The sequence below is a fragment of the Ictidomys tridecemlineatus genome, chromosome 5 (assembly GCF_052094955.1).
Source record: "Ictidomys tridecemlineatus isolate mIctTri1 chromosome 5, mIctTri1.hap1, whole genome shotgun sequence".
Lineage (NCBI taxonomy): Eukaryota > Metazoa > Chordata > Mammalia > Rodentia > Sciuridae > Ictidomys > Ictidomys tridecemlineatus.
The window spans coordinates 116,276,946-116,301,545 of NC_135481.1; the positions used below are offsets into that span (position 1 = coordinate 116,276,946).

The window sequence follows — 24,600 nt, forward strand, 5'->3', positions numbered from 1 at the left end:
GAACTCAAGAAGAAAAATGTGTTGGGTTGTAAGAAAGTATTCTAACTTTTCAAACTTGCACCAAAGAAAGGCTTTTTTTTTTTTTTTTTTAAATTTGGACTTCTCGGAGGCCCTCCAATGTCTCCTTAATGCATCCAATATTCTAGAACTTTCCAACAGTTAGAAAGGTCATTAGACACAAGCAAGCTTGGTTTTAATCAGAAATTAAATAAGAAGCCAAATATAGCTCTGGACTTTGGCAAAATTCTGGTGTGGATCTGGTAATTTCTGTTTGGTGAGAAGAAATTTTAATCAGTGCCCCCCCCCCCACACACACACTCCTCCCAGGATGGGAAGGGTTTGTTTGTCACTTACATCTGCAGCAAGAAAAGTTTTCCTTCAGGGGACCAAAGGAAAGGTCCACGAGGGAGCTGCATGGTCCCCTCGGTCATAGCAGGCACTTAGCAATCAGTTTACAAAAACAAATCCTTTCTTCTTTTACAGGAAGTATGCACCGCTCCATTTCCGTATGGGAGAAATACGACCTTGTCATTGACCGTTTTTCATGGACTGTTTAAGTTTGGAGCATCTCAGAAGCCCTTTTATTCCTCCTGAGCTCTCCTTGGACTGCTGAAGAGCTGAAGAGCATAAAGATCTCTCCCGATACCGTCAGGAAAGCAAACAAAAACCCAAGCAGGCACACCGCTACCTCCTCAGCCGAAGAGACCCCAACGGCCTTCCATACTTTTTTTTTTTTTTTTTTTTTTTGCTTGTGCAGCCTGCGATATTAAGCAGCTAACAACAATCTGAGAATTAAGTTACCACAATTAGGAATTAGAAGCAGGTGGCATGATAATGGTGCTTTTTTCATTTCATTTATTAGCAAAAAGAGGGAGAGAAGCTTCATTTATTTTCATCAGCCCTCAGTAAAAGCATAGCAATTTGCAACACAAAAATCATTTCAAGTACCTCAGCCTCGTGCAAACCTTTTTTTCTTTTCTTTTTTCCTTCCTTTCTTTTTCTTCTTCTTTTTTTTAGGCCCCCTCCCCCCGCCCCGTTGCAGGGGTGTGTATATGCCTGTTATGTGGAGGGGGCGCTGACGGGATCTGTTTCTCCCCCTGGGCAGTTTTGGGGGTGCACTTTGGACCTGGGTTGGAGGTGGGGGCGTCTTACCCCTGCCTCCCTTTCCCCGATCTCACTTAGTTTCACCAGGGCTTGTTTCAGTCCTGCGAAGAGTCAGTCCGGGTGCAAACATTCCCACAAATAACGTGCGCAACATCTCTTTGCAAGGCACCTCCATGAGCCACCCCGGAGGCGCTCTCGCCCCGCAGCCCCCGCCACCGGTCCGATGCCCCGCAGGCCGGTCTTCCTCTCTCCTCCGGGCGGACCTTCGCCTACCCGGCGCGGCGCGGCGACCCTTGCGCGCCCTCTAGCGTCGCTATCTGGGATCGCCACGAGCTGGCCACCGCTGCGCCGCCGCCCGCAACCCTGCGGGGTGGGAGTGGGTAGGAGCAAGAGGGTGGCAGGGGGTGCAGGGGGCGCAGGGGGCGCAGGGAGAGAGGTTAGACGGTGAGTGCGTTTGCACAAGGCCCCCCCAGGGCCCGGAGCAGAGGTGGGCGGCTGTATCAGAAACTTTGGGGGGCTTCTTCCTGGCCCTGGGCCTATCGCTCCTGCTGCCCTGGCATGGGGCGGGGAGGCTCGTGACCCGGCCGCCGCCCGCCTTCGTCTGGCCGCCGCCCGCGGTCGCCTGGGCCCCGAGGAGGTCCCGGGTGTTGTGGACGCAGCGCCTGCCCTTCTCCCTGCTGCTCGGGTCGCTGGCTGGACCCTGCGCCTCCTGGGCTTCCTGCCGCTGGGTTTCTGGGGTCTCCCTCTCTGCCCTGCAGCCCCCGACTCTCACTCTGCGTCCTCTATTCAGGGCGGCGGGCGGGTGCCCTTCCACACTCTCCCTAAGTCGCCCGCCCCCGCCTACTTTCCCTTTTCTTCTTTACCTTTTACTTTTTCTGCATTTCTGTCTCACCGTTTCTCGCCACATGTTTCTCAGCCTCCAACTTCATCTTTCTGTTATATTCTTCCTGCCCCTCCCCTTTCCTTCTCTCTTGCTCCTCAGGGAAGTTCACAAATAAATCACGGGCCTCCAGTTTAATAATCCCCAATGCAGCTGACTGTGCCTTCGTCCCCTGCGTTGGAATGAGTCTCTGTCCAAACCCTGGGAGGGGAGCGCTGAGACCTCAGGGGTCTCAGGGGCTGTTTTGTTTGTTTGTTTGTTTGTTTTCTTTTAAAAGCACAGATAAATTGGGTGAGTTCTTTCTGAACTCACTGTTCTTATTCCAGAGGTGGCATTAGGAGAGGGAAGGACTGTGCCCTTGTTAGGTGATGGGACTGGCTTGGAGACCCAGGGGTCAGTGTCCTGGACAGGAGCCGTAGGTGGAACAAGTTTGGGCTTCTGAGGAAACTGCCAATCTTGCTGGAACTTTGGCGACCTCTCCACCAGGTACACCCTCATATCCAGTCCCAGACAGCTTTTCAAGGTTTGTGGTGATTTGGGGAAAGATCAAGCACCCAGATAATCAGAGGCATTCAAAGCAAAACCAGAAGTTGGCACATTCACCTCAGAAGCAAGGAAAGATAAAAATAAAACTCAAGACTGGTGAGGGAGCAGAGAGGGACACGGATACCCAGGAGCTTGGGGTATAAATTGGTACCGCCCCTTTGGAATGAAATTTGGCAATCTGTATCAAGAAACCTTAAAATACTCAAACCTTTTGATGCAGTAATTCCACTTTTTGGAATTCAGCCCAAAGAAATAATTTGAAATGTGGGAAATGCTTTGTGCCCAAAGAAGTAAATCAAGTTGCCACATGTAGAAGAAAAATTGGAAATAACCTAACTGTCCAACAGAAGTGGACTATTTAAGTAAATATGGTCTTTCTACTACCTAGCATTGATGTTGCCACGGGGAATCACATTTCTAAGAGTGTTAGGACCTGGGAGAAGACTCAAAGCCCGTCAGCAGCAGGATCACAGTGCCACCTGGGTAAAAGTTACAAACCAGAACTGTACCCTCCTGTCTCTGTGTGGTTGGAACAAAGGGTGACCCCCCACACACACCTTATTCTTCCACTTTTTGCCTTGTGATTTTTCTGGAAGGAGGATGAATTTGCTTTGGGAAGAGATTAAAACGGCCGCCTTTCTATTTCCCCTTTAAGGTGGCTGAGAGAGTGACAGGGCTCTGAGAAGAAAAATAAAGATGATGCAATGGAGGGAAGCCAGGTCCTCAGACACAACAGGGGCCGTGAAATACAGAGAAGCAATTAAGGGCTGAAGATGAAGGGACAAGGCACAGGGCACAGGTTTGGGGAGAAAAATGGACCTTGGTTGATGGGGTTGGTTTCCTGGGCAGAGATGGAACCCACCCTTCAGGCTTTCGAAGAATGCACACTGTGCACCTTCTTGGATGACTGAGCTGCTTCCTCAGGGTTTATCCAAAACTGGACCCTCTCTTCCCCACACCTGAGCCCCTCCCTCAACAGTAGCACCAGCACTGGGCTCTGCTAATTGCAATTAGGGATGCATCTGGACAGACACTTCCCAAAGTGTGCTCAGTGTCCCACACCTGCTCCAACATGCATTGAGCCCCTGCTCTGGGCCAGGGCTGCAGACTCCCTTGAGGCAGGTAGCAGACCATGCAGCACGAGTCTCACCACAGGCCAGGCCTCCATACCTGACTTCTCTTTCTTTCATCCCACCCTCCTTCATTGGAGAGTAATCCCCTTGGTAAGGCTGGAAGCTGAGGACGTTTATTTTTAGATAACCTTTCCTCTTCCACTTCTCTTACCTCCTGTTCTACAGTGCCTCCAGCATTGGGTCATGATGGAGATGGTCTCTAACTGTGCTGTCCAATACGGAGGTCACTGGCCACCTGTGACTGTTGAGCACTTGAAGCATGTCTACTGCCACGGAGCAACTGAATTTTTAAGTTTAAGTAATTTAAATTAAAAAGCCACATGTGGCTAGTGACTGCAGGGTTGGACAGTGCAGCTCTAGAAAAGCCTGTCCTGGGTTCTGCCTCTGGTCTCACTCAGACTCAACCCCTTCCCTTATGTCCATTCTGTTTTTAGCTCTGTGTCTGCATGTCACTTCAGTGGCCTGCTGGAGTGGGCTTGTGCTGGCCCCTGCCAGCTCATAGTGGCTTGCAGGGAGCCCACCTGTGTGTCTCTCCAAGGTTCAGTGACTTTCACTTCAGGAGCTTGACATCAGTCGTTGTGGGGACTCTTACACACAGGATGGGCACAGGCTGCAGTGGGGTCTGCTGTCCCCAGAGAGATGCTCCTTAGATGTTTATCAGCAGAGCCTCGTCTAGCAGGGACAGGACTTGCATGCCCTTCAGAGAGAGCACCTCCTTAAATGTCCTAGTCCTGCCTCTGCTGAGGACCCTTTCCTGGGCTCCCTGAGTCAGGCTGGGTCTGTGGCCTCCATTAGGTTAGGGTCCCTTTAGAGTGGTTAGTTCCTGTATCCTGTGAGGTGTGGAATCCTTAGGTCCTAGCACACAGTAAGCGCTTCATAAATACTTGTTGAATAAAGGACAAAGGCATAGAAAGAGGGGAGCCTGTATCCGGGCCCTGGGTTTGCATCTTGCCCGGTTCTTCCCAGCTGGAGCATGGAGTCGTGCCCTCTGAGCCAGGTGGGCATCTTAGCCCCTTTCCTATCCACCTCTTGGGGATACTGTGAGGGGCCAAAGAACATAAAAGATTGCTTTATAAGGTCATTCAAGCAAGCAAATTGCTTTAGAAAGTCCAGGGCATCTTGCATTCTCCTTGGCCTTTTGCTGTCTTGGGTGTGGGCATCATTGGTGAAAGAGGACCCGCAAAACAAGAAACTGTTTTTTTGTGTGTGTGACATTCGGGAAAGAAGTTTTCTCTTGAAAACCCACAAATATTTGTCAGTGATTCTTCTCCTTGAGGAATGTTTTCTTCAGATCTGCTATGCCGGGTCGGTGGTGGGCACTGCCGCATCTGTGTCACCAGGGCTGCTCCAAAGGGGTTAATTGCATCTAGGCATCGGAAAGCAATTCTCTAATTAAACTTTGAAATGCAATGGTGAAAACACTGGGTGACAGACTGTCTGTAGGAGGGTCCCCTGAGGTGCTCTCCGTTTCTTGCTGATCGGCTTCTGGGCCCAGGCTGTGCCTGCTCGTGGTGGAGCCTGCGCTCAGACCCCGCTCTCCGGAACTGGGCTGCACGCGGAGGCTTGGGAGACAGCTCTCCCCCACGGTGCCCCGCGCCCGCCTGAACTCCGCAGTCGTGCCTGGGTATCTTGGAAGACTTCTATCACTTGTCTTCGGCTCCCTGATTTCTATTTAAAATCAAAAGGTTATTCTATACTTAGAACCATGAAATCAAAGAAATTTGAAGTATTGAGAGTTAATTGTGGATTCTCGTGAATACTGCCCCCAAAAATGTGGGTTCGAGAGCCAGGGCAGCAGCCGTACAGGGCATGTGTTCTATCCCTTGCGTTCAAACCCGCAGGTGTTTATTCAGCCCTTCCTGGCAAGGCCCCCCGCTGCAAGCCTGGGTGGACATGGATCCGAAAAGTATCTCAGCACAGGCAGCCTGCAGGGTGGAGGGGCAGCTGGACACATTGGCACGACTGTAGCTCCTCACAACTCACAGAACCCACGCTTTCTTCTCATTCCTGCCTTGTTCTCTTATAGATGAGAAGACAGGCTCAGCCCATGTGGGTGACGTTCCAGAGCCCTTGAAGCCCAGGTTCCTGACATCAGAACCCACCTTTTTGTCTGCTGCCCCCAGTGAGCAGAAGTCTGCACTGGGTGCTGGGGAGACCTTGAGAGGGTTAATTCCCTCCAGGGGATAGGAGACGACGTTGAGTGCGATTTTGCCAGGCACAGGCAGGTCAGCAGAGGCACAGAGAAAGACCAGTGGGGGTGGCAAGTTGGCAGAGTGACTGGAGACCTTTATCGTTCATTTTTGAATGATTCCTTTATTTGACAGTAAACATTTATGGAGCAGTTATCATGTGCGGTGGAGATAAGGAAGAAAAAAAAACAGACAAGGCAATTGTTCCACGTTCTAGCAGGACAGTGTCAGGCTTTTGAGCAAGACAGGACAAACTCTGATCTGGGTTAGAAAGTCACTATGGGGACACTGGAGGAAGGACTGGAGGTGGGTGGGCTAAGGCCCCCGTGAAAGGCCAGGGAGATATCTGTCTGCGTGGACAGACTTGAAAACAGCTTCCACTGAAACTCCAGAAGTGTCTTTTGTCTAGAATTCGGGCAGTCTAGCTACTTAAACTCCCCTCTAGAAGCGCCTTTGTGGGACAGGACTTTCATATCTTGCCCTCAGCAAAGGTTACACGGTGATATAGGAAGAGCCACCCAAGGAATGTCGCTGCATTTTTTATAAAATGACTATTGGGGATATAATTCATTACTCTGTTCAATGCCACTTATGCAAATGTCCCTATGACAAATGCATTGTAGGGCGCTGGGCCAAGAGAAATTGGTTCTCGCGACATTCGCTGGATCCACCTCTAGACAATGTGAGCTCCAGGGCCTGCAGCTGGTGGGGAGATTGGGGAAGTTCTGGGCTTGGTTTCTGTGGCATCACCTCAGTACTTCCCCCTGCTTGATCCAACTATATCCTATTTCTATTGTAAGCTGCCCTTTTGGAAATAGGGGTGGGGAAAGCAGGGAGGTGATTGAGGTGATCAGTAAATGGCTTAACGTAGCTCATGGCAGCACTAAATGGAGTTTGCATGTGTGTCTCAAACACCGCTTCCCAAACTCTGTTCCATGGCATAAGAAGGTTCCAGGAGATAGATGCTCACGGATGTTCTGAAAGAGAGGAACGTCACAGCTGATGGCATTTTCCAACTTAAATTCACTTTAAAGTATGCACTGGAAACATGCTGAACTTCCTTATACTTGTTCCAACCGTCAGAGGAGAAAGGAGGTGTGTCGCAACAGGAGCCTGGCTCTGGAGCTGGAATCCCCAGGCACCACCCAACCAGGGCGAGGATTCTGTCCAGGAAGTGGCACCAATTGTGGTGTCTGCCTCAGAGGCTTGGAGCAGGGCCTGCCCCCAGCTAAATCTTTGACCAGGAGTGGCTTTTATTTGTGGGTGCTAATCTATCCTTGGGAGAGGGTCTCAGCACTTGACAGATGACCTCCCGGAAGCGGCCCAGTAGCAGCAGGTTGCATCCAGTGCCTGCCCACTGCCAAGTTCTGGGCTTCCTGGTTGACAATTGCCAGTCTTTGTTAAGCATTTTATCTCATAATTTTAACTGTAGTTGGTGCCATTTCTCAATGTTTACTTTTTATTAAGCATATGGATCAGATTTTGATAATTTCTTACAGCAATTAATTCAACTACGAGACCATTTTTTTGCTGTCTGCTTTAATTTAAATGACACGGCAAGAGCATCTCTTGGCACCCTGACAAAAACGCACAATTTAAGTAACACTCCATGGTCACACAAGTTTGGGAAATGCTGCCTGAAGATTCAGTTGAGTCATGTGTGACCCTTTTTTTAGCAAGGCATAGCACCAGCCTGTTGGGTCCTTCGAAATGTCACCTTTAAAATATTGTTTTAATAAAAATGTTATCTGTAGAAGCTATAAAGTTTTCTTAATTTTTGTAACCATAGTTCTGCCCACCAACCCCAGCTTTAAAATACTACCTATGCGTATCACCCAATGACTTCTTACTGAGTCCTTTTGTACCAGATACTTTTCAAATAGGTGGTGACATTGAACTCTACTTCCATTGTTTAGAGTCGAGCTATTCAATATGGCAGCCGTAGCCACAGGTGAAAGCCGAGCCCTGGAAATGTGCTTGGTCTGAAGCAAGACAAGCTGAACACATTAAATACTCAGGAGACTTCCAAGACTTAATATTTAAGGGAAAGTAAATAATATACAATAATACACACACATTTATTGAATGTTAGAAATATAGGATAATATTATTTTAAGTAATTAATGTGGGTTACACATTGGTTAACATGTTGGGTGTGTTGAGATAGATTTAATATTATTAATTCACAGGTTTCTTTTTACCTTTTTTTTTTTTAATGGTTACTGGAAAACTTTAGTTTACCTTTGTGGTTCACATTCTATTTCTTCTGGACAATGTTTGTCCAGAAGGTTCCCAGACATGTAATTAGTCCATTCCAGTTCAACAAGGGAGCTGCTGTTGTTTTCCAGATCTCTGTCTTCCCAAGCCTGGAACCTGACATGGAGAGGCCTCCCCCCAGGCAGGATGGAGAGTTGGGCCAAGGCTCCAGCTTTGTGGGAGGCTCAGGATCCTGAACCTTGGGTTATGAGTCTAGAGTTGGAGCCCAAGGAGTTGAGAGTAAGCACAAACATCCTGGGATCAAATGGCAGGGTGTTGTCGCCGAGTAACTAGCAATCACGGGACCTCAGAGACACCCACAGTGCCCTTTGTTCTTCACACCTCTGTGGGTTGGCTTGGGTTCAGCAGATCTAGACAGGACTTGTCCAGCTTGGCTTCTCTGAGGACGGAGCTCAGATCTGCTCCTTGGGTGTCTACACCGCCGGGGTGCAGACTGAAGAGGCAGCAGCTAGGGGAGAGAAGCTTTGTTCTGATGTGTAGGTGTACAGGCACGCCAGTTGCATAGGTACTTTCAGCTGCCCACTAACATCCCCTTAGCCAAAGCAAGTCACCGGGCTGGGATCAGGATCCCAGGGAAGCAAGTCATAATGGCCAAAAGTCCTCCCCACATGGAGGTAGGCATGCGAGTAGAGTCAAGGCCTGCCCAATGTGATCCAAGCTACCCATGGGGCTGGAGACGTGCTTAGGGGTGGGCTAAGGCAGATCTGTTCTGAATGCTTGTCAGGAAACCTATGGTTCATGGGTAGGACACCCATGTAATTTACTATTCAAACCAGATGCTCCTGAGACCATAGGGGGCCTTCAAATAATTATATAGGACAATAGGGATAAACACTGTCCAGGAAAAGCAGGACATTTGGTCACCTTCACTATGGGGCAAATCCCCAAGCCTGAAGTCTGCTGTTTCACTAGCACCAAATTTTTAAATGTTTCTTTTCTAGTTAGAAATAAATTTGCATGTTCTCCAGTAACAGCTCAGTCCAGGCTGGAAAGTCTCTCTGGTCTTCTTCATAGTCAGCTCACTTGCTGGCCACTCATGGCGCTGGGGTGGTGGCTCCTGTGACACATCTGCTGCTTGCTCTTCACATAGCTTCTGCGTGGCAGGTATGTCCCCTTGCAGGGCTGCAGTACCAGGTCACTGCCCGTCTGACGTCTTCAAACAACAGAAATGCACCCCACTGAAGTCATGAGGCTGCAAGTCCAAAACCAAGACCTCAGTGGAGTTGGGTCCTCCTTGGAGCTCAAGGGAGGATGGGTTCCACGCCTCTCTCCTAGCCTGTGGCTGCCAGCTGTCCGGGCTGTTCCTTGCCTGGCTGAAGCCACTGAACGCCCTTGAGAAGCAGTGCTGCCTTTCACTGGTTCACGGGTTCACTTTCTCGCCTATGTCATGGGATCATGTGACACTTCCTGTGCACCCAGCCCTGAGCCAGCAGAGAAGGCACCTGGCGGCTCTCTACCTTCAAGTGGTGCAGAAGGAGGCGTGGTTCTGCCCCCTGCCCAGGGGAACTCTAAGTCCCTCCTGCAGAGGAAGCACCACAGCGTGGCCCCAGTGCTTTGTGCTCAGACGTTAAATGTGGCAATACCTCCCATCTACGCAGCCTTGCCCTGGTGTCCCGGGTCACATGCACATGTACATGCACGCCGCTCGCGCGCACACACGCACAGCCCGTGGGGTCTGGCAGATGCAATTAGCCTCTGGGTCCCTCAGAATTAGATGCAGGTGGCTAATTGTCCATGCCAGGAGGCAACTGTGGGCACAATTAGTCACGTCTTTCCCCACTCGGGGCTAGTGGTGGGTGGGGAGTGGGGGATATGATGGGCCAGTCTCTCCTAAGCCCTGGGCTGCGAGGCGACTTCGCAGGGATTACCCATCCTGTGGGCCCGAGGAGCGCTGGGGGATGAGCAAGGGCAGGCGGGGTGGTGGCAGCGCCCATAAGATCAGCCGCCTGCCCTCCCATCTTCTCACCCGAGGGCAACCTGACCTTTTAATGACGCTGTCCTCTGCCTGTGCCCAACCTCCTGTCTTCAAAGCCCTTCGCGGCCTCTCCTGCATGGAGAGCCACCGCAGGGGCAGGTTGATGACATCATCCCATTTCACAGACAGGACTGGAGGCTTGCGGCCACTTGCAGTCCTTGTTGTAGAACCCAGGCCTGTCACCAAGCACGGGCTGCATTTTAATTCACCATGTCTCTTTTCGTAGTCCTATTCTTACCTTCTTTTGGGGGCAGAGTGGTGGTTTCCCTGTGACAATGGCCCAGTGCAAAGTAGGCTTCGCAAATTCCCAATGTAAAATCGGTGTCGGCCACCAGGTCTCAAAGCTGCGCCCACCTGAGCCCTAGCCAGAAATCCAGGGGGACACTAGTCCAGTCACTTGCTGAGTGACTTGGTGTGGCCCCTCTGTACCTAGGTTCCTGGAGCTGTCTCTGTGGTGACTCAGGCTCTAGCTGGTTCTTTCTGTTGGTTTCTAACTCAGAATTCAGGAAGGGAGACTTGGCCTGGCCGGGGAAGGGGAAGCTGGGGAAGGGGAGCACCAATCCTACTGGACAGGTAGGATTGCAGCAGGGGACAGGGCAGATCGGAGCTGTGCCGTCATCTGGGCTGACCTCGATCCTGCTGTGGCTGCGGGTGAGAACCCGGCTCCAGGGTCATCCTGGGCACATTATTGGCTGGCATACTGTGGCGGCTCTTCTCCAGAGATGGTTCCCAGTGAATCACGCCAGCCAGAATTCATGTGCTGGTGTTGCTTGACGGACTGTGACCCGCAGAGATGGCAGGATGATGCTGCCTGGCTTCGAGGCAGACATGCTGCAGCTCCCACCCTGTCCCACTCTGGGGAAAGCCAGATCCTGGGTAAGAAGTCCTGCTATTCTGAGACCTTTGTGCTCCGAGGAGTCCAAGCCAGCCATGCACAGAGGCTGCATGGAGAGAGATGCCTGGTCAGGCCCCAGCCGGTCCAGCAAGGCTAACTCAGCCAACAGACACGCTAGGGAAGAGGCCATCTTCTACATCCAGTTCAGCTGACTTCAGAGCACCACAGCATCAAAGACCACGCAGGAACCACCCAGCTAAGCTCACCAACCCACAGAACCATGAAGATGATAATAAATTACTGCTTAAAGCCACTAAATTTTAAGGTGGAGTGCCATGCAGCAATATATAGCCAGATACAGATATCATGCAAAAATCCAGATAGTTTCAGGTATGACTGGATCCAGAGGCTCAAATAGTATTGCCAGGTCTTATTTTTCTCTTTCTTATGTCTTGCTCTCTTCTTCATTTGATCTGTTCCTAAATCACCTCTCTCTACTGATGTTCCCTAGAGTCTCCAGACTTATTTCATCCCTATTCCCAGCAATACCAGTGGACAGACTTGCTCTTGCACCGTGGTTTCATACAATTCCTGAAAATACACCTGGCTGGCCCTGTAACGATGTCTTTCTTGAAACTTCCTGATGTGGCTGGAGGGGAGAGGCATGGAAGGAACATCCTGTAGCCCTGTGATGGCATTAGCATCTGCCACACTTGGGTTAGGGCTCATGTATGGAGGTGACATCTCCTAACAGTATATCAGGGCTGCTATTGTTACTAAAGAGGCAGTGCACCCTGAGTCCACTCCCATGACCCTGAGAAGGACACGTAGCTTTCCTAAATCTTTGTTTCCTCTTATTTTTTTTAAAAAATTCAGGAAGCAGTCTTGTCCTACACAGCTTATTTTAAGGCTCGAGTTTGAGAACAGATAGGGGAGCCTGTGGATGCTGTCATCAGTGTCCCCCAGAAGGGGTGGCCAGTAGCACCAGCAGCCATCTGGAGATAGCTTAAACGCTGAGCAGAGCAACAGGCATGACTTGCCCAAACCCAAGCCTTCTCACTATGGAGAGGAACCAAACCCAAGTTTCCCCCATCAGAGGGCAGAAGGATACGTCCTTCCAGGAGACTTTCAGGCTTTCTCCTAGGTACGCACACTGGCAGAGTTGAGGTCATATGAGGGTTGCAGAAATGGAGGTCTCAGCTCAAAAAACTGGGTGGAGACTCTCAGAGAGTCTTGCCCTCTGGGGCAAGCAGAGGTCCTCAGTGGAAGGAGCTCCCTGAGCCTGCAAGAGACCAGAGACCCTGTGCAGGAAGCTCGAGTGCACGACCAGTTTTACTGGAGGGCCATGTTGGTTTCTCCATTGAATGTCCTCGAAGACTTCTGAATACCTCTAAAGAAAAGGGACTTTGACTTTGGTCAAAAATACAGAGCAAAAGCACAAAACAATAACAAAAATAAGAGGAGCTGGATGCTAGAAGCCAGAAAACCAGTGTTCTTCCCACTCGGAAAGCAGCTCAGTACTTAAGCTTCTAATTCTTCAAATGTGGTGTCCACTATAAATGGTGGACCTTCATTCAACCATGTGACAAGTCCTTCCGTCCCTTCCTTCCTTCCCTGCTCCTTCATCTAGATTGTTCTATTCCCTTGGTCACCCCAGTGCTATCCACACAGGCATTACCCAGAGAAATGCTCCAATGCGTGGGGGCAGGCTAGAGAGGAATTCTCAGAGCAGGGAAATGGTTAAAATAAATCAAAATAAAATCGGAGTTGGCTGTGGTGCTTATTCTTTAATGACACACAGGAAACTATAAACCAGCCATGCTACATAATTGACCACTGAGGATTTTTTCACTCTCAGTCAGTTTGAGATGTACCGAATCCAATATCATATCAGTGATTTGATTTGTTAATAATCAAATTGCAAATACCTTTTCATTTGGCTTCAAAAAGCAAACAGCCATTCGGAATAATTTTTATGGGTCTTGGAATGCAATATAAACTTAAAATATTGTGTTTGCAAGTCCTATTGGCATGACCGTATTATAATTTATATTGGCCTATTTTGATGTACAGTGGCATAATGAAACTTTAAAAAAATATATTCTGCAAAGCTGCATCTAAGCCCAAGCCAGCAGCACAGATTAATGTAAGAACATCATGGGGATTCTTTGCATATTTTTTTAACGGAAATTTCTAGAGAATAACCGTTCACCAAAACTCAGCTCAAGCGGGGCGTACGTGGTCCTCCGTTTCACATCTTGCCACTCTCCAGGCCCTGCCTGATGCTCCTTTTCCTGCCACACGCCCTCCTCCTGTGCCCCACCTGCAGATCTATTTTCGACGTTGGGAACCTGTCCTGTAGGCACAGGTCCTCATCCAGTTTCTATTTCCTCTGGCTGCAATGCCTTCCCTCTCCCCTACTCTTCAGCCCCTAGCTAAAATGTCATCTCTGCTGGGATCTTTCTGACACCCCAGAAGTTGTTACCTCCATCCTTCCACAGAAATTTAAAGGGAATTCCATTATAGCTCTTGTCACAGTCTGTTACTATTATTTGTTTACAATCTGAGACTGAGTTCCTTGGCAGGCCCACCATGATATATTTAATTCAAAAGCCCCAGTGCCTACCACCATGCCTGGTGCATAACACATACCCTACAAGTGTTTGTGTAATGGGGCTGTGGACGGATGAATGAATGGGCGGGTGGGAAAATGGATGGATGGAAGGATGGATGGGTAGTAGAGATGGGTGGATAGATGGATGAAGGATAGTGAATGGATGGATGGAAAGGAAGATGAGAGGGCAGCTGTGGATGGATGGATGGGTAGTTGGATGGAGGGAGAGGAGCGTGCATGAAGGATTGGTAGATGGACTTGAAGAACAGAGTCTCCCAGTGGATGATGTTTTCCTTGACCCTGGAAGCATTCAAGCACAGGTTATAGAGAGGCTTCAGGAAAGAGGCTGGTTGTTAGACAAACCAATCTGTTAGAAGATTCCGGCACAGTGGTATGTGCCTGTTACTGTTAGGGGCTGATGTGAATGTAAAGTCAGGCTGACCCTTCTGCTCAGACATCTCACCCTACGCAGGGGAGTTGGCCCCCTTCCTGTAAGAGCCCACTGCACAGAAGCTGACACCCTCACCCTCTTGCCCCCTGACCACAGCTTCTATAATTCATAGAACAGACGCTGGCCTGCTTCCTGAGCACGTGCTGAGAAACTTTCTGAGAAAAGTTCACCATTTTCTTTTTCTACCCGTGAAACGTGTCCTATAACTGTATTAGTTTCCCCTGCCCCTTTTCCCTCACATTTTTTTTTTTTGGCTTTTAAGCAGCCCCCCACAAATGCTCTGGGTCTTGGGCTGCAGAAATGTCTGCTTTCTTCTCCCTTGACCCTGGCCAGAATAAATCCTTGGTCTTTACTTCAAAAAGACCCAGAGTTTTATTTGCGGTTTTGAAATAATGACTTAACATTATCCCAGTGGCTTCTGGTGAATAAGATGGAAATCTCTTATAATTTCTAGTACTTCTTCAGGAGGAATGTCTGCCCATAATGGAAATTTTTAATATCCTTCTTTCTGATACTTATTTTATCTCTCACCTTATTGTTTTGGCTAGGACGGCCCATGAAATGTTGGATAGCAAAGGCAGTGATAACAAATATCCTTCTCCTGTTCCTGACTAGAGCGCGGGTGCTTCTAATGGGTCTCCATGGGAAACTGTATTTGTGGTGATCTCTGGTGACGGTTGAATTAGAGGACTAGTTGGGATGAATAAACTTCAAAAATACCCCGGGCCAAATCAAATAGGCGCTCACTTTGCTAATTTCCTTCTCAGGTGCGCGCGCTCAGCGGGAGCCTGGCAAGCAGCCCAGGGAGCTCTGCTCTTGGGGCAGCCAGAGGCCCAGGGCAACGGGCTTCCTCCTTAGAACTGTGCCACGGCCATCGTAGGCGTCACGTCCTTCACCTTCGCTCACAGTCCCGGGCTTGACGTTCGTCACCTGACCACACCTGGCTGCAGGAGGCCGGGGAGCTGGTCTCCAAGCCAGTGGCCACAGACTCAGCTCACCTGGGGGTTCGGCCCAGCTGCACAACAGCAGTCTCTGTTGCAGCGCTCTTTATCAACTTAAATAAAGGTCCTCCTGTTCCTACTTAACGAGCAGTTTATTTCTAAAGCTGGGTTAGATGCTCGGTTTTACCATATCCCATATCCCCAGCACCTTCTGAGGGGTCCACGTGAGTTTCCTCCTTTACTCTGTGAATGATGTGCATTTCCTAAGGTGGGATCACATGAATGTTCCTGGGATTGGTCTCCACTCCAAGTGACCTGATTCCCTTAACAGACCATTGGTCACACTTTATTCGCTTTCTGAGTTGATAAATGACACTGATGCGTAGTGTTCTTTAATCTGGTTTTTAGTATCAGGGCTATACCAAGCCGAAAGGATGAACTGGGAGGCTTCTTGCCCTGTTCCGTGTTCTATACTGATTGATGTATCTGAAATCATTGTTTGAAAGGCTGGGAGAAAATGCGTTTGTTCCTAAACACATCTGGCAGGGCGATTGTCTTAGGGAGAGGTCTTTGGTGATGGTGGTAGAAACCGCTAATTGTGCATAATAACAATTCTCTCCTTTTTTTCTAAGATAAGAGAACCCACAATTTGTAGCTGGATACAAATGCCTGGAACAAGACACCCTTCCTAGCTTTCCCTGTGGCGACTGTAGCCATCTTTCCAAGTGCAGGCTGTGAAGGCTTAAGAGCTCAGACTGGGTATGTGGGTGAGGTTCCTTTGCAGTCTCTGGCACGAGGCCTCCAAGGAGTGTTCTCCTTCTCCCCTCCGTTGCTGCTGGAAGGGGAGCCTGGGGGCCAGATGTGGGGGACAAGCTGGAAGGGCAGATGCATGAAGCAGGAGCAGCCTCTGTCACGGGTGAAGCCGCTGCACCAACCTCTGAGTGGTTTAGAGGAATTCATCTTCTCTTTGGTTTGAGCCATAGGTTTTGCCTGTTTGTTTGTTGCTCTGACTACTGAGTCTACATGTAGTTAATACAAGCCAATGCTTTATAACATCTCTGATTTTTGGTCTATGATTTTCTTTTTAAGGTAATACTTTTTTGTAGAAAATTATCTGCGTCACCTAGATTTTCAAATTATTAGAATATAAATGTAGGAGATACTATCTTTTGAAACATCTCTGTGTAGTGATGCATCTTTCTCATTCCTGTTACGGATTTGTTTCTCTCCTCCCTTCCGGCTTCTCCTCTCCCAGCGTCTCTTTTCCTGACTTCTTTGCAAACACACCAGGGATGCCTCTCCATCCGGGCACCTGCACCTGCTGTTCTCTCTGCCGGGATTGCTCTTCCCCGCTGTCTTCGTGGCTCGACCCTCCGGGGTCTTTGGTCTTTACCAGAATGTTCCTGCTCAGGAGCTCTTCCTGCCTGTGCTGTTGAGACCTGCAAACCGCCCCACCTGGGCTTGGGTCTCCTCCTCTCTTGCTTTGTTCCCCTTTATGTGGTTCATGTCGTTGACACGTTTAGATTGCACTAGCTTGCTTATTAACTGTCTCCCCACCTCTGCCACCCTATGCCCCCTTGAGGACACAGGGGTGCTCCAGAAGTCTTCAGTGACTCGGTGGCGAAGCTCCCGCCAAAAGAACGTCCCCTCCACGGCTCCTTCAAGTGCGTGCGTTGACCGGTTGTCTGTCTGCTGTGCCCCTATTTCGCATTTCTGCCTTATGTTCGTTAATTTCTTCCTTCTACTATCTTCAGGTTCATTAAAGTTTCCGTCTTTCCTGTTTTCAAAGAGACAATGTAGGCTATAGGTTTTCCTCTGAGTATTATTTTGGCTGCAGACCAGGGCTCTCATTACCGAATGCTCTCATTACTGTGCATGTCTAAACAGGTTTTTTTCTTTTTGGTTAGAGCAATTGAACTCAGGGCCACTCGACCACTGAGCCCCATCCCCAGCCCTATTTTGTATTTTATTTAGAGACAGGGTCTCTCTGAGTTGCTTCGTGCCTTGCTTTTGCTGAGGCTGGCTTTGAACTTACAATCCTCCTGTCTCAGACTGCCAAGCAGTTGGGATTACAGGTGACTGCCACTGTGCCCAGCTAAATAGTTTTTAATTTGGGTTTGCTTTTCTCTTTAACCGATGAGTTATTTAGAAAGGCATGTTAATATTTTGAGGCAGATAGACTTTATTTAGCTGTCCTAATTGTTAACTCCTCAATTTAGTGAATTGTGGTCAGAAAAGTGGCTTGTATAATTTCTTCTTCCTTTTTTTAAGCCCTTCTATCTAGTCAAATTATGATCAGATTTTATGACTATTCCATAATAAAAATATGTATGCTTTTCAAAGAATATGAATTCTCTGAATTGTATTGTGTTGGCTAATTGTGACTTGTATTCTGTGTTTCTATTATATCACGCTTATTACATATGCTATTTAAGTCATCTGTGTATTTCTATATATTTCTTCCTCTATTTAATTTACTTATTTTTTAATATTTACTTTTTAGTTATAGGTAGACACAATACCTTTATTTTATTTTTATGTGGTGCTGAGGATTGAACCCAGTGCCTCACGCTAGGCGAGCACTCTCCTTCTGAGCCACAACCCCAGCCCCTGATCTACTTATTTTTGAGACATGTATATTAAAGACTTCTATTATGATTTTGAATGAGTAGATCTTCTGCTTTATTCCTGCCTTTTTTGGTAACTAAAAATTACAAATCATGTTATGTGCAGAGGTTTCATAGCTGACACACTTTGTAAATTATACATTCTATCAGGGGGAAATATTACTTCTTCCTGTTTCCCATTTGATTTTAGGGAACAGAACTACTTCCTTTCCCTATAGCTGTTGCATATTTTCTGGTGCCTTTACTTTCAGTCTTTTCATGTCATTTTTCAGTCCTGACTCCTATAAGTGACACGTCTAGACTTAAACAAAACAAGACAAAACAAAACAAACCTCACCTAAGCCTCTGAATTTTAATATAAGAATTTAATGCATTCACATTTATTTCCCCTCACATTCTCTTGGGCTTTCCAGCTTCTGTGGTTGGTGCTGTCTCGTCTCCCTCCACCTTTCCTGGGAAAGCCCTTTATTACTTTTCTTATCATTTACAAGTTGTACCTCTCATTCGTCTTCATTGCTGTTCCCCTGTCATGGTTAGCACATACATTTGGAGACATATTCCTGGCATCAGGGCCCAGCAAGCGGCACTACTCTCTTTTTTTGTGTCCAGAATTTTATGGAGTCGTTCTCTTTTCATTGCTAAAACATTCTTTTTCCTTTAATTCCTAGGGATGTTGGTGGCAGGAGGCATGGGCCATATGTACATGCCCAGTGAAGCCCGTGGAAGAGATGAGTTGCTTACTCTTCTTTGTTCCAACTCTACACAGCTTAGTTAGAGTCGAAAGTGCTCTTGGGATGACAGCTGTCCTCATGCTCAACGACAAGACATCCAGGACAGCGGAAGGGGTGAGTGTTAAAGGCCCACACAGAGACCACAGAGATCAGCACTGAATCACAAAAGGACAGAGCTTCTGGTCTTCAGGCAATGAAAGCAAAGCCAAAGGAAAAGCAGGGTAGATTTAACTTGATTAAAATTCACATTTTCATGTTAAAAATTATACGAAGACCAAATGTCCAATGATATGAAAAAAAATCGTCTAAATTCTAGAGCAGGCTTTTGCAAGCTGCCCCCTGTGATCTGGAGACCTGTTTGGTTAATGAGTTTTGAGTGGGAAGCAGCCATGCCCGCTCCCTCACACCTTGGCCCTGGCTCCTTCTCAACACAAGGGCAGAGTTGGGGACAGTCAGCCCTCCATACCTGAGGATTCCACATCCACGGTTCAACCAGAAGCAGATGGAAAACATTTGAAAAATTCAAAAATTATCTCTGCATTAAACACAGACATGGCTTTCTTAATATTCTCTAACTGGGCAGTATAACAACTGCTATGTGATATTTGCATTGTATCAGGTGTTATCAGTAATTTGGAAACTATTTAAAGTATATGGAGCATGTGCACTTTGTAGAGGGGACTTGACTCTCTCCAGATTTTGGTATCCACAAAGGTCCTAGAGCAAATCCTCTGCAAGTATCCAGGGATGTCCTTACTGCATCAGAGACTGTTTGTCTCACAAAGCCTGAAGTAGTAACTGTCTGTTCCTTAGCAAAAGTTTTTTGATCCATAGCACGTACTTATGGATAATATGGCACTGACGCTGAAGAATATGACTTCAATAATTTTTTTTTTGGTCCCATGGACTGAACCCAGGGGTGCTCAACCACTGGGTTCAACCTTTTAATATTTAAATTTTGAGAGAGGGTCTCACAAGGTTGCTTACAGCCTCGATAAGTTGAGGCTTGCTTTGAAACTGTGATCCTTCTGCCTCAACCTCCCAAGCTGCTGGGATTACAGGTGTGTGCCACCAAGGCCAGCACTGAGGAGTTTTTAATGGCACGTGACAATCATGAAGTGAGCAGAGTGGGCACGAAACTGCACATACAATATTCCTTGTCAATCAGGGTCAACAGCGTCACTGCCTCCTGGGTGTCTTGGTGGGGCATTAGCTCCTGTCTGTGCAAAGGTGTGACGGCCTGCTCACCGTTGTGCTTAGTGAAGGGAGGGTTCCGTGCTCTAGAAACCTCCACTGTGCTTGCTTGTGCGTTGAGGTGCTCTGGCAGTATGTATCAGAGAGAAAAAGAGGAAAGGAATGAAAAGGCAGCACTACACAGTGGCCCTCGATCACCTCGGAGACAGGTGATTTTTGCTTTTGCCTTTATACTTTTGGTGGGTATTTTCCACACTTTGTCTGCTGTAGGTGGAGTCAAATAGGTGGGTCTCTATGAAATGTATGACACCAATTTTCTCGTACACAGTGGTAATTACATATGGTTCAAGCTAAAATTTTATAATCAGAAAAAAAAAGCGAACAGAGCATGTAACTAAAAAAGAGGAAAGAAACTGGTTCTGATGTGGTGGGAGCCTTGGGGCAAGAGACGGGCAAGAAGCAGCATTTTTCTTTCGACCAAAAATTGAATGGGGGGGTGTGGTGAGGGTCTCAAGGCAGGGAAGAAGGTGAAGAATTGGAAGGCAAAGAGGTCAGGCCATGAGGCACCCTTGGGACTTGAACTTGTGTGTGGCAACATGGAGGTGGCCTAGAATGTTCCCCAGGAACAGAGGGCACCCCCAGGAAGGCACGTCACAAAGGCTCATGAATGAATGAGAAAAGAGGTCGTGGAAAGGAGGCACAGGAGCCCGAAGGGCAGATGAGGTCTCCTCCCCTCTCCTCCCCCTCCCTTTCTTCCTCTTCCTCTTCCCCGGGCCCTGTCCTATGTGGCTTCCCACGAGACCCCAGGTTGGTTCCACTGGGGTGGAAGGCCCCAGGAGGGCGCTTTGTTGGGGGGCCAAGATGTCCTCTTCCAGCCTCGTCGTGGGCCAGTCTAGAATGACCGGGAATGGGCGACAGCAGGGAGTGGTCAGTTCAGTGACCTGTCGAACCCTGGCATGCAGCCATGAGCCCCATAATGACTTTTCTGTCCACAACAGACTGCGTGTGTGACGGGGTCCCATGACACTAGAAGGGAGCTGGGAAATCCCCATCACCTAATGACATCATGGCCATGGCGACATCTTAGCAAAACCCACTCCTCACGGGTTTTGTGGGGATGCTGGTATAACCAAGCGGACGGCGCTGCCAGTGGTGTGCGGCGCGTGACACTTGATAAGGAGGCTAAGTACTGTTACTGGTTTGCGTATTGCCTCTCCTTTACTCTGTTGTCGTTTTGGATATGAAGAGATGGCCATAAAACAGTGGGCAGTGAGATGCTGCCCACAGCCTCAGACACGGGTTTTCCTCACCTCCTGATTACATCAAGAGGCCACGCCAACTAGCAAGCACAAGGCCCTGTGTTCAGTCCCAGCATTGCAAGAAAGAAAAACAGGAAAAGAGAAAGACCCCATGTCAAGCCATGGACTAATATCACGGAGGTCATTATAATTGAACTCAGTGGCATTTGCAAAATGATGAGATTGCCTAATGACATGTTTCTCAGAGGATGCGCTGGTTGTTAAATTGCATATGGCTTTATTAGTGCTCTGGGGCTGCTATTACAGAGAACCACAACTGGGTGGTGCAGAACAGGAGGGACTGATTCTCTCACAGTTCTGGAGGTCTGGGTTCAAAGCATCCTCAGGACCCTACTTCCCCCAAGGGCACCAGGAAAGGGTCTGCTCCAGGCCTCTTTCTGAGCTCCAGGTAGCTCCTGGCTTGTGGAGAGGAGCCCCAGCATGCACACAGCTTCTTCCTGTGTTCTGTCTGCGTCTGAACCCCGCCTTTATCAGGACACAGTCATATTGGTTGGGGGACCACCCGACTCCAACATAACTTCGTCTTAACTAATCACATCCGCAACGACTCTATTTCCAGGTAAGGTCTCATCCACAGGTGCTGAGGGTACAAATCTGGGTGGGGTGACACAGTTCAATATGTCATACTGCTTAATGTGAAAACCATTTTTGATTTTTTTTTCTCAGTACTGGGAACTGAATCCAGGGAGGCTGTACCACTGAGCAACATGCCCAGTCCTTCTAATTTTATTTTGAGACCAGATCTTGCTAAGTTGCTGAGACTGGCCTCAAATTTGCAACCCTCCTGCCTCAGCATCTTAGGTGGCTGGGATCACAGGTGTGCAGTGCTCAGTGCATTTGCTTTTATTTCAGAAAATATTCCTTAACCAAGTAACGAATCCTCCCCTACCATCGTGGCGAAGGAAGTCCTGGCGTTCTATGAGGCCCACCGTCCTGAGTCGCAGGTCTCTAACTCCCTAAGACCTGAGGATCCAAGGATTGAAGAGGTGGGAGGCAGAGCTACAGCCCTAAAGGCTGTGGGTTGTCCTTGGGGAGCCCCACGAAGAAGCCTGTCTCAAGAATCAGGTGCACTAACTACACCACCAAATGCGGGCAGATGACCTCACACATTGTCAGTCAGCCCCTGTCCTCCTTGGTCACAGCTTCATGCTTCTGAAGCAGAGATGTGCCTGATAGGATTGTGTGAGGGACCTGTGATAGGCTAAAGAGGGGCCTCCAGAGACTTTAAGTGCCAACTCCTGAAACCTCTGCTATTACCTTATTTGGAAAAAGGGTTTGCAGATATGATAAAATTAAGTGCCCTAAAATGGGAAGGTCATTCTCCTAGATTTCCTGGTAAGCAATCACATGAATCCTTACAAGAGAGAGGTGGGAGATTGGCACACCCCGAGAGGGGAAGGCAATGGGACCACAGAGGCTGAGGTTGGAGGGATGCAGTCACCAGCCAGGGAAAGCTGGCAGCCACCTGGCAGAGCCACCTGGAGAGTCCCAAAAGCAGATTCTCCTGGGGAGACCTGGGTTTTGCAGTGATGCTGATTTCAGAGTTCTGGTCTCCAGAAGTCTGGGAGGATGAGCGTCTGTTGTTTAGAGTACCCGGTTTGTGGTCATTTGTTTCAGTGGCTACAGGGGACTAATACAGAGCTAAATGGGATCACCTCTGGGGGGTGCGGTAGTGAGGGTCTTCTCAATGCTTGGGCACTGAAATCAGCCATTGCAACCTCTGTGGCACCCGCTGGTGTATGCTGGCCACCTGGATGTGGGGACACAGATGCTGGGGAGCTTAGAGGCCAGGAGAGCCACCTCAGCTAGCTTGATGAAGGCCAGCAGGACCACACCCTGACTCTCGGGAGCCTCAGGCTCTCTTGCCTTTGGGGACTTGTTCTTCTGTGCAAAATCTTAAAATTCTGCCTCACACCTGTTAGGATGACTGCTACCAAAGCAACCAGACTAAACCGAACCAAAACCCAGACAATAACAAGTCCGAAGAGGATATGGAGACATTGGAGCCCCTGTCTTCTACCGGTGGAAATGGAAAACAGTAGGAGGTTTCTCAAAATATTTCAATAATAATTACCATATGATCTACTTCTGACTATCTACCCAAAGGAATTGCTAGCAAGGACTCAAGCAAGCATCTGTAGGCCCATGTTCTTGGTGGTCTTATTCACAATAGCCAAAAGGGGGAAGCCACTCAAATGTCCATAATAGATGGATGGATAAACAAACTGTGGTTTTTCCATACAACAGGATAGGATCCAGCCTTGACGCGTGTCACAGCATGGATCAGCCTTGAGGACTTCATGCTGCATGAAATGGACCAGTCACAAAGATACTGGATGCTTTCACTTACAGAAGACCCTGAGGGTGATCAAATTCATGGGGACAGGAAGTAGAATGGAAACCTCCAAGGGCCAGGAGAGGAGGAATGGGGTGTGTGTCAGTGTTTAGTGGGTGCAGTTCCCTTCTGGCAAGATTAATAAAGTTGTAGAGATTGGCTGGACCACAATGCGAATGTACTTACCATTACTTAAAAATGATTCAGATGGAGCATTTCATGTGTATTTTACTATATTTAAAAATCTTAGTATTAAAAATAATATTTGATGAGTGCATTAGTATAAAGACAATTATTATTGCATATTAATACAATATCTATGACCTAAAAGCTCACTTCTTTTCCTCTAATTCTGAAAGACAGCTAAACATTTTTGTGGGCCCCGGATGGTATCGCTGGCCCCGCTCTGTGCCCACCAGGCCTGTCGGTGACTTCTGCCCTGTGGACCAGTGACGGTTTGCAGGAGGCCTGGCCTTGCTAAGAAGGGGCTCTGAGGGCAGGTATTAGACCCTGTGTGGCGCCCTCTGAGGTACTGCTGCTCCAGATCCACCCTGCTGGCCCCTCGGGCCCTCTACTCCCTCGACCCTTGAGGCTTCCCTTTGAGCAGCTCCCCTCTGCTGTCCAACACGGCACCATTGGGCCCTCAGTAAGCCATGCTTCTAGAAATGAAGGAAGGTCATGCTCTGCTCACAGCTGAGCTTCCTCCTCTCCCTTCCACCCTCAGCACCCACTAAGTGGATGGGGGGGGCAGTTCTCCAAAAATAACAGAGCTCAATGTGCAAAAATAAAAGTCCTCTTTCAACAACCTGTCGGAGGATCTGTCTGCTGCTCTTAATTCTCCCCGTTGGGAACAATGGCAAAGCTCTATCTAGAAATGAAAGACAAAGGGTGTGGGGGTGGATCGTCCTTAAAGAAAAGGGGGACAGTAAAACTCTATGTCCTTGGATACCCCCTTTCTGTTCCCAAAAACTTAGTCTAGTCAAGGGAACCACAAGAGCAAGGCTGGGGCCAGAATGTCCAGATACACGATATCCCCAAGGACAAGGGCGTCCTCGTGCATACTGGGACCCGGGGCGGGTGCGTGTCATCTGTACAAAGCGACTTTCTTGCATGTTTGCCAGAACAGTTGCTCCTTGGGACGCTGGTCACACAAACGAAGCGTGCTAATTCTGATAATGTCACTGTGTCTGTAGCCCAAGACACAAAACAGGTCCCTCAGAGGGGATGGACACAGAACAGAGGGCACTGTGGAAGGGCTGTGTCACTCATCCACACTGCAAGGGAGAGGAGGTGCTGCTGGGAGAGGCCCTGAGGGGAGCAGAAGTGCTACCTGTCAGTCTGTCCCCACTGAACTCTTCTTGGAGCAGTCTCTGAACTCTTGTAAGCATTCTTCACGTAAATCACACACCGTCTCCAGGCACTTTCTTTGGCCTGTCTGCAACCTGCCCC

General features: G+C 48.5%; 1 long non-coding RNA gene across 1 annotated transcript; it reads right to left on the bottom strand.

The window, feature by feature from the left end:
- Nucleotides 1-835: 835 nt before the first annotated feature.
- On the bottom strand, nucleotides 836-2,146 carry LOC144377942 (uncharacterized). Its single transcript, XR_013439279.1, has 2 exons — nucleotides 1,968-2,146; nucleotides 836-1,467 (listed from the first exon to the last, which is right to left on the bottom strand). It is a non-coding gene; the product is annotated as an uncharacterized LOC144377942 (long non-coding RNA).
- Nucleotides 2,147-24,600: the final 22,454 nt, after the last annotated feature.